Source organism: Nicotiana sylvestris, chromosome 6 (assembly GCF_000393655.2).
Source record: "Nicotiana sylvestris chromosome 6, ASM39365v2, whole genome shotgun sequence".
Lineage (NCBI taxonomy): Eukaryota > Viridiplantae > Streptophyta > Magnoliopsida > Solanales > Solanaceae > Nicotiana > Nicotiana sylvestris.
This window is the reverse complement of record NC_091062.1, coordinates 6,271,111-6,287,966: the sequence shown is the minus strand read 5'-3', so window position 1 is coordinate 6,287,966 and position 16,856 is coordinate 6,271,111. Positions and strand designations below refer to the sequence as shown.

Here is a 16,856-nt window from a genome sequence, read left to right as displayed (position 1 = left end):
GTAATTTTACTTTTCTTTTCTTTCAAAAAAATGAAGCATGGATATGTTAAAGCTAATTATTTGTTTATTTTCTTGGGACCCAAAATTCAGGTTATGTGTATGTACATCACTGGCCATCTTAATACTGTTTTCCCAGCTGAGCATCGTAAGGAGATTCTTCGGTGTATATACTGTCACCAGGTATTTAACTTGATGTCTCAATGAGTATATCATTCTACTCAAGTTTGCTTTGCAAATTCCCAAATAGTTTAAGTGATATTTAACTTATATACACTGATAATACATTTAGATAGTATACACTGTCAGCGCATAGAAGTTAAACTCATTTCTGAATTACTGATTTCAGAATGAAGATGGTGGATGGGGTTTGCACATAGAAGGTCATAGTACCATGTTCTGTACAACACTGAATTACATATGCATGAGGATCCTCGGAGAAGGACCGGATGATGGTGAAAACAATTCCTGTGCCAGAGCAAGGAAATGGATTCTTGATCATGGTAGCGTCACTGCAATTCCTTCCTGGGGTAAAACCTGGCTCTCGGTATGATTAAATACCCTAATGGAGTAACTGTTAGACGATTGTAAATTATAGTAGGATATAAATTATATACAAGGACAATGTACAGAAATTTTACACTATCTTATTTTCTACGTTACTAATCTCACTTATTTAAACTGAGTGGTTATATGCTACATACGCCTCTATTTATACATTTATTGTTTATATGCTACATACGCCTCTGCACTTATTGCGGATAGTTACTTGTAGTTATTATTTAGGTGACCCGATTCTGTAAAATTTCCTTTTTATGATTAGTGTATACAACTTAGTAAATTATAACATTCTCCATTGACAAGTTGTAGTATCATGTTAATGCTTTCATGTTGCTGATAAATTTTTCTTCTTTCATTCAGATTCTTGGAGTTTTTGAGTGGTTAGGAACTAATCCAATGCCGCCTGAGTTTTGGATTCTTCCATCTTTTCTTCCCATGCATCCAGGTTGGTCAAGTTTTTCTTTATTGCTCATGCATTAGTACACATCTTAAAATTTTCAGTTCATTTTATTGTAGATATTAATTTACAGGATTTGCTGTGCATTGTTTTCTGGTTGGTGCCATTTTTTACAAGTGTCGATCTATCAATATACCAAGTATCTTGATGATCTTAATTTAAATACAGCAAAAATGTGGTGTTACACTCGAATGGTCTACATGCCAATGTCTTATCTCCATGGGAAGAGATTTGTTGGTCCAATCACACCTCTCGTTTTGCAATTGAGGGAAGAGTTATATGATCAACCATACCGTAAGATTAACTGGAAAAAAGTACGCCATTTATGTGCAAAGGTATGACTTTTAGGGATCTCCATCGGATGTGTGGAAAAGTTATGGAAACTAATTCATTTTGAACAGATTACAAAATTACCTACATTTTGTTAATGACTTCAATTGTTAGACACTGATGTAACACTTGTATGGTGTAGGTATTATGCATGCTTGCTTGTTGGGTTGAGGATCCCAACGGCAATTATTTTAAAAAACATCTTGTTAGGATCCCAGATTAGTTATGGGTAGCTGAAGATGGACTGAAAATGCAGGTTGGTAGATCTGAATTATATTATTTCACTAACCACAGTGAGTTAAGAATAGGATTTCTTTTACACTTTACGTGTGTTCGTGAAATAAAAACTCTATCCCCCTTTTCCTATTTTGAAGTGATGCAACCAATTATTACTGAAATTGGCGAGTATTTATCATTGGATTGCAGAGTTTTGGTAGTCAACTATGGGATACTGTCTTTACTATTCAAGGACTATTGGCTAGTGAGATGAATGAGGAGATATCAAATACTCTTAGAAAAGGACATGACTTTATAAAGAAATTTCAGGTTTGGATGCCTAAATCATGAGCATAACAACTCTTTCAAAATATGGACCTTATTAATGTATGTGACTTATTTCTAGGTGAAGGACAACCCTTCTGGTGATTTTAGAGGGATGTATCGGCATATCTCAAAAGGATCATGGACTTTTTCAGATCAAGATCATGGATGGAGAGTATCTGATAGCACTACCAAAGCATTAACAGTATCTACTATTCAATGAAATAAGATTTTAATTTCTTGTAATTGCTGAAAAATGTTAAGATGATAATGCTTGTAAAGTTGCCTGATATCTTCTTTTTTTTTGTTTTTTCTTGTTTTCCTCTAGTGCTGCCTTCTCTTCTCTACAATGCCCTCTGAATTAGTTAGTGAGGCAATGGAACCTGCGCGACTGTATGACGCGGTGAATGTTATTCTTTCCTTACAGGTAAACACTGAAAAATGTGTCCTAAAATTGTTAGTCGTTTTGAAGTTGTTTTCTGCTTGTAAAAAATTCCTAGAGAAACCTATATCTTACACCGAATAGAGAATCCAATACATGGCTACCTGTGTTATAAATTCATCTTTTTTGAATTTAGTCGCTCGTCATTTGAATCATTTCTAGTAATAATAAGATCCATTTAAATAAAATTTCAGAGAAGAAATGGGGCATGGGAGCCTGCAGGGGCCTTAGAGTATTTGGAGGTAACTTTTCATGATCTAGGAATTTTGTCTATTTGCTTCATTTCAAGGATGTTAAAGACCTTCAACTTCTTTTGTAGTCTTCCATAACCTGAATAATTAACTTTCTTGTTCCGTTTTATAATCTGATAGTTGCTCAATCCTACAGAATTTTTCGCAGACATTGTTATTGAGCATGAGTAAGATTTATTTCTCTAGTTTCTCTCTTTCCCTTTAGCTTTTTTCCCTTTGTTAGTCTCCGTTTTACAGATTCACACTGATTAAATGTCAATCCAGTTATGTTGAGTGCACTGGCTGGTCAATCCAAGCAATTGCTCTATTTAAGAAGCTATACCTTGGACACCGAACCAGGAAGGTTGACGGTCACGACCCTAAACCCGGACCCGGTTGTGATGGCGCCTCTCGTGAGGACAAGGCCAGCCGACACAACACACAGTTCATTTTAAACAGTTAAAATAGCATAATTAAGTCATTAACATGATCAAATCCCAATAAAACAATGGAATAGTATAATTTGCGGAAAATCAATACTACTCGACATCGGGGTGTCACCAGTCATGAGCATCTAACATAAGTCTATAAATACGGAAGAGGGACTACACAGTCTATTACAAAATCCAGTACAAGAGAAAAAAATATAATAAGAGGGAGAAACACTGGGCTGCGAACGCCGAGCAGCTACCTAGTGCTCTCCGGAAATCTGCTGGAAACTATCAACCCTCGATAGCAGGACCTGAAGCACCTGAATCTGCACACAGGGTGCAGGGAGTAAAGTTAGTACTCTAACTCAGTGATTAATAATAATAAATGAAGATTGAGCGATAAGAAATCACGTAAAAACACAACAACATGTTATAAAGAAGCAGTGTAAAATCATAAAAAGGCAAATAAACAGTGAAATCTTACAAAAGCACCTTAGTTCAGAATAAGTTTCCTTAAACACCTTTCTAACAGTTAAACAAGTAAATGATAGGCAACTAGAAGAGATAACGGAATAAGCCCCTCGGGCAATAACATGGAACAACACCAACCCCTCGGGCTATCTCTCATATCACAATGGGTACCCGCGCTCATTGAGGGTGTGCAGACTCCTGGAGGGGCCCCTTACGGTCCAAGCGCAAATCAAGACACCTCGTGGCATACTCAATAGGCTCTCGACCTCATATCAACAAGCCACCTCGTGGCGTACAAATCTCAGGCCCTCGGCCTCATAATCACAATCAGTGTTTCCTCACAATATAGGCCCCCGGCCTTACAAAGTTAGAATCTCATAAGCCACTCAAGCAACAGTAAAACATGATGCTCAGCCCAAAATATCATTTAAAATCTCATTTTAAGGGTTAAAACAGAGTAAACATGGCTGAGTTATGAAAATAGTAGAATATAGCATGACTGAGTTCAAGTATAAAGTCCAAAACAGTGAGGAAATATCAGTAAAAATCTCATAAGGATCCAAATAGTTGGCACTAGGCCCAAATATGGCATTCAGCCCAAAACATGATGATAGCAAACAGTTTTCGATTAAATATGCGATAAAACCGTCATTCGGGATGGACTAAGTCACCATCCCCAACGGTGCATGACCCAACGCTCGTCATCTAGCGTGTGCATCACCTCAATATAGCACAACGATGTGTAATCCGGGGTTTCATACCCTCAGGACAACATTTAAAATCATTACTCACCTCAAACCGGTCCAAACTCTAGCCCGCAATGCCTTTGCCTCTTGAATCAGCCTCTAAATGCTCCAAATCTAACCAAAATCAGTATATTATCATCAATATACACTAAAGGAACAAAGCTCAGGCAAAAAAAATCAAATTAACTCAAGAATCCCGAAATTGCTCAAACCCAGCCCCCGGGCCCACGTCTTGGAATCCGACCAAAGTCTCAAAATCCGATAACCCATTCAATTACGAGACTATCCATACTAGTTTCACTCAATTCCGACTTTGAATCGTCTTTCAAATCCCAAAAATTCATTTTATGAAGTTCCACAATTTTTTTCCCAAATTTACATCCCAAATCTCCACTCAAATGATGAATCCAACGTTATAATCATGTATTTTAGCCAAAATTGAGTTAGAATCACTTACTCCGATGATTTTCTTGAAAATCCCTCGAAAAATCGCCAAAGCCCGAGCTCTCTAGGTCAAAATATGAAATAAAACCTCAAATCTCGTATTTATAGAGTGCCTTCCGGATCTCCATCACCACGGACCGCAGAAAATCACCGCTGACCGCGGTGGATGTGACTGCAGTGACAGGCTTTAGTATTTTAGCCATAACTTTCTCTATAGATGTCCAAATGCCTAATATAATATATTTCAGAAAACTAAATTCAAAGATCTACAATTGTCGTTTTTGAATCATCTCAAAATTCTTTGCGGATCAAAAGATATAGGCTTCCTAAGTTGGACCAACAACCTACGGATTCTTCATGACCGCGGACCATTTTCCGCGACTGCAATAAAACCACTGCGCCGAACGGTAAAACTTCCACCCCAGCTGTAAATTTAAGCACCAGAACTAATGCCTGAGTCCTGGTAATGCCCAGACTCGCTCAAAACCCACCTGAAACACACCTGAGACCCTCGGGACCTCAACCTAAACATATCAACACCTCCCATAACATCATTAAAACTTAGTCGAGCCTTCAAATCACTCAAAACAGCGCCAAAATACCAAATCAACTTCGGATTCAAGCTTAAGAACTTAGGAACTTTCAAGTTCCACAAATGATGCCAAAACCCATCAATTCAACTCCGAATGACCTGAAATTTTGCACACACATCATAAATGACACAACGGACGTACTCCAACTTCCGGAATTCCATTCTGACTCCTATATCAAAATCTCACCTATCAACCGGAAAATGCCAAAATCCCAATTTTGGCAATTCAAGCCTAAACCTTCCATGGACCTCTAAAATACATTTTGATCACGCTCCTAAGTCCCAAATCACCTAACAAAGCTAACCAAATCACAGAAATTCCAATCTGAGATCATAAACTAACAAGTAAAACCTTGGTCAAACCTTTCAAATTTTAAGCTTCAAACTGAGAACTGTTCTTCCAAATTCATTCCGATTACCCTGAAAATCAAAACCGACAATTTACATAAGTCATAATACATCACACGGGGCTAGTCACGCTCGAGAACTGGTAAGCGAAGTGCAAAAGCTCAAAATGATCGGTCGGGTCATTACATTGAAAATTTCATTGACAACGCTGTTATATTTTTTGAAGATGTATAGAGGCCTGATGGTTCATGGTATATGATATGACTCTTGAGAGCCGTTGAACTTGCAATAAATAGTTCATTTTTGCTCTATTGATACATATGACATGATTAATGTCATGGGTTGCTTTCCAGACACACCCCAGACCCCTTGGCCGCGCCCCATGGTGGCCTAGTTCACAATTCCTAGCGCCATGGTCGGCCCCGTGGTCTTGGCTGCGCCAAGTGACAAGCGGCATGCGCCTCTATCGTCCCACCGATGCCTCTCGCCAGCGCCCAGTGGCTGGCCAATGACAACAGCGTCGCGCGCCCTGACAATGCCGCACGCGCAGATCATGATGCCTCACCAGCGCCCAGCTGCAGGACCATTCCAGCAGCGCCTCACGCACAGACCCTGATGCCAAGCACCAGCGCCCAGCCTCAGGCCAACACAGCAAGTGTCGCACGCGCCCACAACACCACGCGCGCAGACCCTGACCCGCAAGACAAAGTTGCTGCCATCGGACTTAGTTCTACATTGTAATAAACTAAGTCCTTTCATTGTAATTATAGGCTAGTTTACATCATTTTCATTCAGTGTGCTTCTACAACTTTATTTGGACTAGTCATGTAACTTTGGTTTATTTTTTTATGTATTATTAGGGGGGATCAAACAATCAAACATTTTCAAGCAAGCAATTTTCTGTATTGGTGTCTCTCCCCCTCGACACTGCATCTTTTGTAATCAGCATTTCATTCATCAATAAAATCATCATCATCATTCAAAACCAAATTCTCTCTCAGCTTCCGCAATTGCTCGTGACATTGGTTTTCCCGCACGGCACTGACAATCTAGTCTAGCATGCGGAGAGGACCTCATTGGCGGACAGTAACCGCACTGAAATCGGTTGCTTAGCCTTACGTTGCCCTTCCAAAGAACATCGCATTGCGCAATAGTTGGTATCAGAGCCTAGGCTCGACATCGAATGGGGGAACACATTTGCCATCATCACCATTTCTGACCATGGTGAATCATGGGGAGCGTCTAGCATCCCTAGAAGAGATGGTTGACCTATTACGACCCATCGTGGATACGGTACCTGATCAAAACAACAACCTAGTGCAAAGGTTGGACGACCTAGACCACCGAATGCGGTAAGCGGAAAATAACATTGCAAACATCAGTCGTAACTCTGAGAATGACTGACAAACGGCAGCCATTGAAACTGCCAATATTCATGGCAAATTTGAGGACCTCCAACAAGAGTGTGCCGACGATTTAGCCCATCGGCAACAAGAGGCAGACAGACTAACTGCCATGTAGCAAACCATAGACGACTTGACAGGCAGGCTCAATATTGTCAATGCTGCCCTACAAAGCCTACTTCGAGGAGGCAACAACCACATCGGGGATGCAGCAAACCTCACCCCCAGTCAACAAAAGCTTAAGATATCGGAGACAAATCCATACGACGGATCTTGGGATACTAAAGAAGTGGAAAACTTCATCTTCGACATCGAACAATACTTCGATGTCGTGGGCCATTTGGAAGAATCCAAAAAGGTAGCGACTGCTGCCATGTATCTTCAGGGCGATGCCAAACTTTGGTTGTGGGTCAAATACGAAGCCATCAAGGCCGGTGAAGATACTTACAGACATGGGATGAATTGAAGGCAGCACTACGCCTGCAATTCTTCCCCGAAAATGTAGAATACAACGTAAGGAGAAAGCTAGGGGAGCTCAGCCACACCAGATCAGTGCGGGAGTACGTGCACGAATTCTCCGCACTCATGCTAAACATACACGACATGAGGGACAAAGACAAACTCTTCGCATTCATAGAAGGTTTGAAACCTCATGCCCGTATGGAACTACAAAGACAACGGGTAGACACCTTGCCCAAGGCCATTCAAGCTGCAAAATGTCTTGGCGATTATCATTTGGGAACTCAGAATGACAAAACCCAGCCATCTGTCCGAAGGGGATTCAACGGGAATCATCCCAGCAATGGTGTCCCAAGCAAAAGTGGGGGAGATCGGAGTGCATCCAAAACTAAGACTCCTCCCTCCAGCAGCAACAGTGCTGCATCCATCAACAACAATCAGGGGAGAAAGCCTCCCTTAGAATGTCGTTATTGCGGCGGGGCACATTGGAACAATGAATGCCCAAACATAAAGGTCAATGCTCATCAGACTATCGAGGATGAGTCAGATGCATCAGACACATCAGAATCAGACCAGGTAGGCACCTTCAATGCAATTGTTGGCTCTATCCCACATGCCTTAGCGGGGACCACTGCATGTCTTCCTAAGAAAATCTCAGTCCCAATCACCAAGAAAGGGAAGGAAAAGATGGACGAGAGGCCTCCTAAGCAAGAGAGGACCCTAATGTTTGTCGAATTGAAAGTGAACGGCAAGCCCCTTCACGTATCGATAGACACGGGCGCTACCCACAACTACTTGGCTTCAACTCAAGTAGAGCACCTGGGTCTTATTGTGCAAAAGATCAAAGGCCGTGTGAAGGCCATCAACTCGCCACCCCAGACATTAGGTGGAACAGCTACAGATTTCCCCGTGAAACTTGGCCCATACAAAGGAAGCATCGACCTACGCATCGCAATCATAGATAACTTCGACATGATAGTGGGTTTGGAGTTCATGAGGCAGACCAATACCATACCAGTGCCATATGCCAACATGCTCCTGATGTTGGGTGAAAACGGGGCCAATCCCTGCACCATACCATGCTTTCCCATAAAGATGGTTGTTGGAAATATCTCAGTCATGCAGTTGGAGAAGGTAGTCAACAGACATGAACCCTTGGTTCCGGCTACCCTTCGCAGCAACAATCAGCCATCATGTCATCGGCCTCAAAAGACTGATGACGCCCCTCAACATGTGAAGACTTGTCAACCATGCCACAAGGACAAGTCAGATCATTCATCACAGATGGGACCCTTGCAGCCATTACATGTCCCTCAGAGACCATGGGAAAGTGTTTCCCTCAGATTTATCACGGGATTACCCCAAGTCGGTAATCTTGCATCCATCTTGGTTGTCATAGATTAGTTTTCAAACTATGCAACCTTTATAGTAGCCCCGCAAAACATCTCAGCAGAAGATACAACTCGACTCTTCTTCTCGCACATTGTCAAACATTGGGGCCTTCCTAAAGACATTGTTAGCAGGCGCGACTCATGCTTCACTAGCAACTTTTGGACCCATCTCTTCAGGTGCTTTGGGTCAACATTGAGACACAACTCAGACATCCATCCACCATCGGATGGCCAGACAGACTGGTTCGATGACATGCTGGAGGAATATCTCCGCAACTTTGCAACCGGATCATAAAAGTATTGGGTGAAGCTCTTGGATGCTGCTAAACTGTGTTTCAATTCTCAAAAGAGCCATCATACAAACAAAATCCCATTTGAAATTGTTACCGGACAACAACCACTTCTCCCGCAAACGGTGAATGCATCAACCATGCCGAAATCTCCTCGAGCTGCCAACTTCTCGAGCGAATGGGAGCGCAACATGGGGATAGTGCAGAGCTATCTCATCAAAGCCCAAGAGCGGGCAAAAAGATTCACCGAACAAAATTTTTGCTTTGCCCAACATCAAACAGGGGACAAAGTAATGTTATGCATCCCAAAGTGATACTTGTTTGCAGAGAGGACCCATGACCCTCGCCTGCAACAAAAATATATCGGGCCTCTGCCCATTGGAAAAAGCATTGGGAAGTCCACATACCAGGTGAAAACCCCATCCTGGTGTAAGATCCGTCCAGTTTTCCATGTTAGTCGCATGAAATTATTGCATCGCTACAACAGCAAGCTCAAAGGACAGAGGGGCGCAGACCTCCCATCCAACAACCACCAGAATCATCATCATCATCATCATCATCATCATCATAAGGCTCCGAGGACAGCACCAACTCAGGTGGTGGAGAATGTCATGGGCTGCTTTCCAGACACGTCACATGACCCCTTGGTCGCGCCCCATGGAGGCCTAACAAGCCTCACAATGCCTAGTTCCATGGTCAACCCCGTGGTCTTGGCTGCGCCAAGTGACAAGCGCGCATGCGCCTCTGTCGCCCCACCGATGCCTCTCGCCAGCGCCCAGTGGCTGGCCAATGACAACAGCGTCGCGCGCCTTGACAATGTCGCGCGTGCAGATCCTGATGCCTCGCCAGCGCCCAGCTGCAGGCCCATTCCAGCAGCGCCTTGTGCACAGACCCTGATGCCAAGAACCAGCGCCCAGGCTCAGGTCAACATAGCAAGTGTCGCGCGCGCAGACCCTGACCCACAATACAAAGTTGCTTCCATCGGACTTGGTTCTACATTGTAATAAACTAAGTCCTTTTCATTGTAATTATAGGCTAGTTTACATCATTTTCATTCAGTGTGCTTCTACAGCTTTATTAGGACTAGTCATGTAACTTTAGTTTATTTTTTTTAAGTATTATTAGGAGGGATCAAACAATCAAACACTTTCAAGCAAGCAATTTTCTGTACTGGTGTCTCTCCCCCTCGACACCACATCTTTTGTAATCAGCATTTCATTCATCAATAAAATCATCATCATCATTCAAAACCCAATTCTCTCTCAGCTTCCGCAATTGCTCGTGACATTGGTTTTCCCGCACGACACTGACAATCTAGTCTAGCGTGCGGAGGGGACCTCATTGGCGGACAGCAACCGCACTGACATCGGTTGCTTAGCCTTACGTTGCCCTTCCAAAGAAAATTAGGAAGGCGTTGTGTAACATTAATCATGTCAACAAGTATGGTTGTTGGGGTGTGTGCTTCATATATGCTTCTTGGTTTGCTCTTGGAGGGCTTGCTGCAGTAGGAAAAAGTTACACCAACTGTGCAGCTGTCCGTAAAGGTGTTGAATTTCTGCTAAGAACACAAAGGTCTGATGGTGGTTGGGGAGAAAGCTATCGTTCTTGCCCTGATAAGTTAATGTAAAAGCAAAAAAGGCTTCGTACACCTACAATAACAACTACATCTCAATTTATACATCGTTAAGGTCGGTTATAAAATCTATATATGCATCCTGCTCCATTTGGAATCGTTTCATTCCAATACTGAATAGTTTAAGCCAAGTTTTCTATTAACATGAACTTTTCCCCTTAAAGAAGGGGAAATGTAAAGATGACTGTGGATCAAACAACTGTGACTCAGCTTTGTATTTGATCAAAATAGGTATACAGAGAACTTGAAACAGATCACTCAAATCTTGTACAAACTGTATGGGCATTATTGGGATTGATTCACTCTGGCCAGGTGAATTCCTTGTAATTTATTTCACAATCACAGTAAAAAAAATTCTTCTTCAAAAGAGTGACTAATTTACCAACTTCTCCATTTGGATATGTTGATAGAGATTCGAGGCCCCTCCACCGCGCAACAAGGCTGTTGATTAATTCTCAGTTGGAAAATGGTGACTTCCCGCAGTAGGTAATGGCTTTGCAAATTACAAGCTAAACAAAGGAGAAAATTCTTCGACCGTTAGATCAAGTTGTTATGTATTGGAATGAGATAGATTCATCTTTTCTGAATTTAGCCGCTTGTCATTTGAATCATTTCTAGTAATAATAAGATCTATTTAAATAAAATTGCAGAGCATAAATGAGGGTGTGTCAGCATGGGAGCCTGCAGGGGCCTCAGAGTATTTGGAGGTAACTTTTCACGATCTAGGAATTTTGTCAATTTGCTTCATTTCAAGGATGTTAAAGACCTTCAACTTCTTCTGTAGTCTTCCATAACCTGAATAATTAACTTTCTTGTTTTGTTTTATAATCTGACAGTTGCTCAATCCTACTGAATTTTTTACAGACGTTGTTATTGAGCATGAGTAAGATTTATTTCTCTAGTTTCTCTCTTTCCCTATAGCTTTTTTCCATTTGTTAGTCTCTGTTTTATAGATTCACACTGATTAAATGTCAATCCAATTATGATGAGTGCATTGGCTCGTCAATCTAAGCACTTGCTCTATTTAAAAAGCTATACCCTGGACACCAAACCAGGGAGGTTGACAATTTCATTGATAACGATGTCAAATATTTTGAAGATGTACAAAGGCCTGATGGTTCATGGTATATGATATGACTCTTGCGAGCCCTTGAACTTGCAATATATAGTTTATTTCTGCTCTATTGATACATATGTCATGATTAATCATGTCAACAGGTATGGTTCCTGGTGTGCGTGCTTCATATATGCTTCTTATTTTGCTCTTGGAGGGCTTGCTGCAGCAGGCAAAAGTTACAGCAATTGTGCAGCTGTCCGTCAAGGTGTTGAATTTCTACTAAGAACACAAAGGTCTGATGGTGGTTGGGGAGAAAGCTATCATTCTTACCCGGACAAGGTAATGTATAAGCAAAAAAGGCTACATAAACCTACAATAACAACTACATCTCAATTTATACATCGTTAAGGTCGGTTATATGAAATCTATATATGCATCCTGCTTACTTGGAACCATTTCATTCCAATACTAAATAATTTAATCCAAGTTTTCTATTAACATGAATTTTTCCCCTTAAAAAAGAGGAGGAAAGGTAAAGATGATGTAACGACCCACCTGGTCGTTTTGCTTTTTAGAACCCAGTTCTCCTATATAAGACTTTCCGCACTTGCTTTTACTGATTTATGACTTGTGGGAATGATCGGTTTGGGATTAGGAAGAGTTTGGGTTGAAATAGGCTCACTTGATTTTCTAAGATTTTCTTAAAAGGTTAAGTTTGATTTTGGTCAACATTTTCAGTAAACGAACCTGAACTTGTGTTTTGCAGGTCCCAAAGGGTTCGTAGGAAAATATGGGACATGGGCGTATGCTCGGAAATGAATTCCAAGGTCCCTAGCCCGAGTAAAGAATTTTTGTTAAAAATTGATAAACTGAAATTTCCAAGGATTTAAAGAATTCAATAATATTTGATCATGATGGTATCGGGCCCGTATGTTGGTTCCGGAGCCCGGTATAGGTCCAATATAATATATAAGTCTCGTCTGCAAAATTTGGTACAAAACGGGACTAATTTGATGTGATTCGGACATCCTGTTGTAAAAATAGGAATTTGAGTGTTCTTAAGGATTTCATGCATTTTGAAGTTGAATTCGTAGTTTTAGATGTTATTTCGGCGACTTGATCGCTCGAGCAAGTTTATACAAGGTTGTTGGACTTATGTGGGTGTTCGTAGTGGAGCCCCGAGGGCTCGGGTGAGTTTCGGGCATAGGTTGGGAGTAAAAAACACACAAGATTTCCGGTGTTTTTGTTGCTGCTGCAGATCTCGCAATTGCAAGATATTGTTCGCAACAGCGAACTCGCAATTGCGAGGAGGGCATCGCATTTGCGATAAGGAGCAGGCTTGGGCGTCGTCGCATTTGTGACAATTCTTCGCAATTGCGAACCCTGCAGGGTCCGCATTTGTGACCCCAGGTTCGCATTTGTGATCGAAGTAGGAGGAGGGCCAATTCGCAATTGTGAAGCTTTTGTTGCAATTGCGAGTTCGCATTTGCGAACCTGATGTCGTAAATGCGACATCAGAGGCCTGGACACAACTTTTAAAAATGGGACTTATAAGAGGGAAATTTCCCCATAGGTGAACTTAACTAATATGTGATTTGATTGTGCGGGCTACGTACGCATGAAGTGACGAGAGTCCGTATGTAACTACTATTCCTGTTATGTCCGGGTAGTTCTAGGCTTACACCATATTTCGTTAGTGCTTTTATATGATTATAAATTGTTGAATTGCATTGATTGAAACCTCGTGGAGAATGTTATGATTTCAAGGATTTCAAGTAAATAATTATTCGGAAAGTAACTAAAGAAATATTTGAATTGTACTTATATTTTACCGCATCACAAGTATATTCCCCGCGCGGGTTGATTATTCCCCCTACTCTCATGGGAGCAGGCCATTCGCCTCGGCAGATTGGTAATTGTATACAAATACAGTTCGGGTCGTTCGACCCTCGGCAGTGCACAGTTTACTTTTATGTTGGATCGGGTCGAACGTCCTCGGTGGTACTTATATGTGATAATAGATCGGAACTTCTTATAGTTCTTATAAGTTATTGCTTGAAATGTCACTTGATTTAAAGGAAGAAAAATGCCTATAATTTCTAATTGATGAGAAGATTTTTAGTATTATTTCTTATTTGCACTTGTTGCTATCCATGTACACTGTGAATTGAAATATTTAAACTTCGTATTGTCACTCTATTGACCCTAGTAAGTGTCAAATTGACCCCTCATCACTACTTCTTCGAGGTTAGACTAGATACTTACTAGGTACATATTATTTATGTACTCATACTATACTTCTGTACTTAATTGTACAGGATCTGAGCCAGGTGCATCTGGCTATCCTTCTGGTGCGCATTGTTGATATCTGGCCTAGACTCTACGGTGAACTGCTCCCTTCTGATGTCGTTCATCAGCCTATTGGAGTCTCTCTTTTGTTTATCTGTCTATTCTATCTCAGGCAGTAGGCTAGATGTATTCTTTTGTATATTCTACTAGATACCCACATACTTGTGACAGCAGGTCTTGGAATACACATTGGTAGACTATTCTTTTGGTATTGTATAATTATTTCTGTACGCTACTAATTATCACTTGGTGTAATTTCAAATCTTAAAATTTTTACACTTGTTTTAGTAAAGTAAAATGAGAACTTGTTAATATTTCCGTGTTGGCTTGCCTGACAATGGTGTTGGGTGTCATCATGGCCTATAATGGAATTGGGTCGTGACAACATGGTATTAGAGCACTAGGTTCATGTAGGTCTCACAAGTCATGGGCAAACCTAATAGAGTCTTGTGGATTGGTACGTAGGCGTCTGTATTTATCTTCGAGAGGCTATAAGGTGTTAGAAAACTCCTCTTTTTCACTTCCTATCGGTAAAATTGGTATACTAAATTTCCCTCTTCTATTCTCTCACAGATGATGAGTACACACACAGCAGATGTTCCAGACCTGAGAGGAGCCGCTCGCCCAGTTGCTAGAGGACAACGTAGAGGCCGAGAGAGGGCACCGGCCCGAGGTAGGGGACGATGGTGTCCCAGAGCTATTCTAGTAGCACTACCGGCAGATCTTGCGGGAGCTCCTATCATTGAGGAGCCGGGCGAGGTGCCCACAGCTGAGCCTACCCCGGCAGACTTTATGACAACACTAGTTATTTAGGAGGTCATGGGACGTATGTTGCGGTTCATGGACACCATGACTCAGGCTGGTTTATTTCCAGCGGATCCAACTACATCACAGGCGGAAGGGGGAGCACAGACCCCTATTGCTTAGGCTCCTGGTCATGCAGCTGCAGTGTATCAGACTCTGGGTGCACTACCCACGGATGGGGCTCAGCCAGTTGCTACATTGCTGCCCGAGCCCAGACCAGCTACAGATGGTGACCCGCAGAAGCTGTTGGATAGATAGACTAGACTTCACCCTCCTATCTTCGAGGGTGAGCGTCATGAGGATGCCCATGATTTCATTAATAGGTGTAGGGACAGATTGTATAACATAAGGATATTGGAGTCGCATGGGGTTGACTTCACTACTTTCCAGTTGGAGGGTAGGGCCCGCAGATGGTGGCAGTCTTATGTTCTTGGCTGGCCAGTAGGTTCCCCTCCCATCACTTGGAGCCAGTTCATATAGTTATTCTTGGACAGTTATATTCCACCTTCCTAGAGGGAAGCGTTACAGTGCCAGTTTGAGCAGCTTGAGTAGGGTCAAATGTCTGTGACCGACTATGAGGCAAGATTCTCTGAGTTGTATCACCATGCACTCATGATACTTCCCACGGATGCAGAGATGGTGCAGAGATTTGTTGCGGGGTTACACCATGTTATTCGAGCTAGCATGGCCCGAAAGGTGGATATGGGTACTGAGTATCAGTTAGTGGTAGAGATTGCTCGCAAGATTGAGGGCTATCGCCAGAGGGGTAGAGAGAAGATTGAGCAGGACAAGAGGGCTCGATTTTCCGAATCGTTCAGGGGTGCCCCAGCTAGGGGCAGAGGTCACTTCAGGAGAGGTCAGCCCAGCAGGCCCCCGTATTCAGCAGCACCACCACCTCCCCGAGGTGCTCCAGTGAGGCTATATTTCAGTGCGATGTCGGAGAGTTCTTACCGTCCCCCAGCTATTCAGGGTTCCTCTGGCGGGTATTCTGGTCATCCGAGTTCTTCCAATGCTTACTTCAGTGCCATTCCAGAGAGTTTATATCGCCCCCAGCCATTCAGGGTTCTTCTAGTGGGTATTCAGGTCAGTAGGCTTAGACTTCAGGACAATAGTATATGGCACCGCGAGGTTCTTATGAGTGTGGGGATCCAGGCCACATGAAGATTTTTTGTCCCAGACTTCGGGGCAAGGCAGTACAGCAGAGTTATCAGCCCATAATTGTAGAACCGGTTGCCCAGCCTTCCAGAGGTGGGGGACAGACTAGTAGAGGTCATCTTAGAGGTAGAGGCCAGACAGGGAGAGGTCAGCCAGCTACTGCTCAGGCAAGTGGAGGCCAGCCAGCCGGCGCTCCAGCCAGATTCTATGCCATTCCAGCCAGACCAGATGCATTGGCCTCAGATGCTGTTATCACATGTATTATTTCTATTTGCGGTAGCGGTGCTTCAATGCTATTTGACCCAGGGTATACCTATTCATATGTGTCATCTCTCTTTGTTCATTTCCTGGATATTCCTCGTGAGCCTTTGGGTACTCATATCTATGTGTCCACTCATGTGGGCTATTCTGTAGTTGTGGATCAGATCTATCGGTCCTGTGTGGTTACCTTCTATTGTTACGAGACTAGAGTGGACCTTCTGCTACTTGACATGATCAATGTCGAGGTCATACTGGTCATGGATTGGTTATCTCCATATCACGTCATTCTTAATTGTCATGCCAAGACTGTTACTTTAGCGATGCTAGAGTTACCTAGATTGGAATGGAAGGGTTCCTCCGTTAGCTTATCTAGCCGGGTTATCTCTTTTCTGAAGGATCGACATATGGTCGAGAAGGGTTGTTTGGATTATCTAGCTTATGTTCGGAACACCACCACATATTTTC

At 42.4% G+C, this 16,856-nt stretch overlaps 1 pseudogene; it reads left to right on the top strand.

The window, feature by feature from the left end:
* Window positions 1–16,856, top strand: part of LOC104229112 (beta-amyrin synthase-like) — a 55,218-nt pseudogene that overhangs the window by 19,528 nt on the left and 18,834 nt on the right.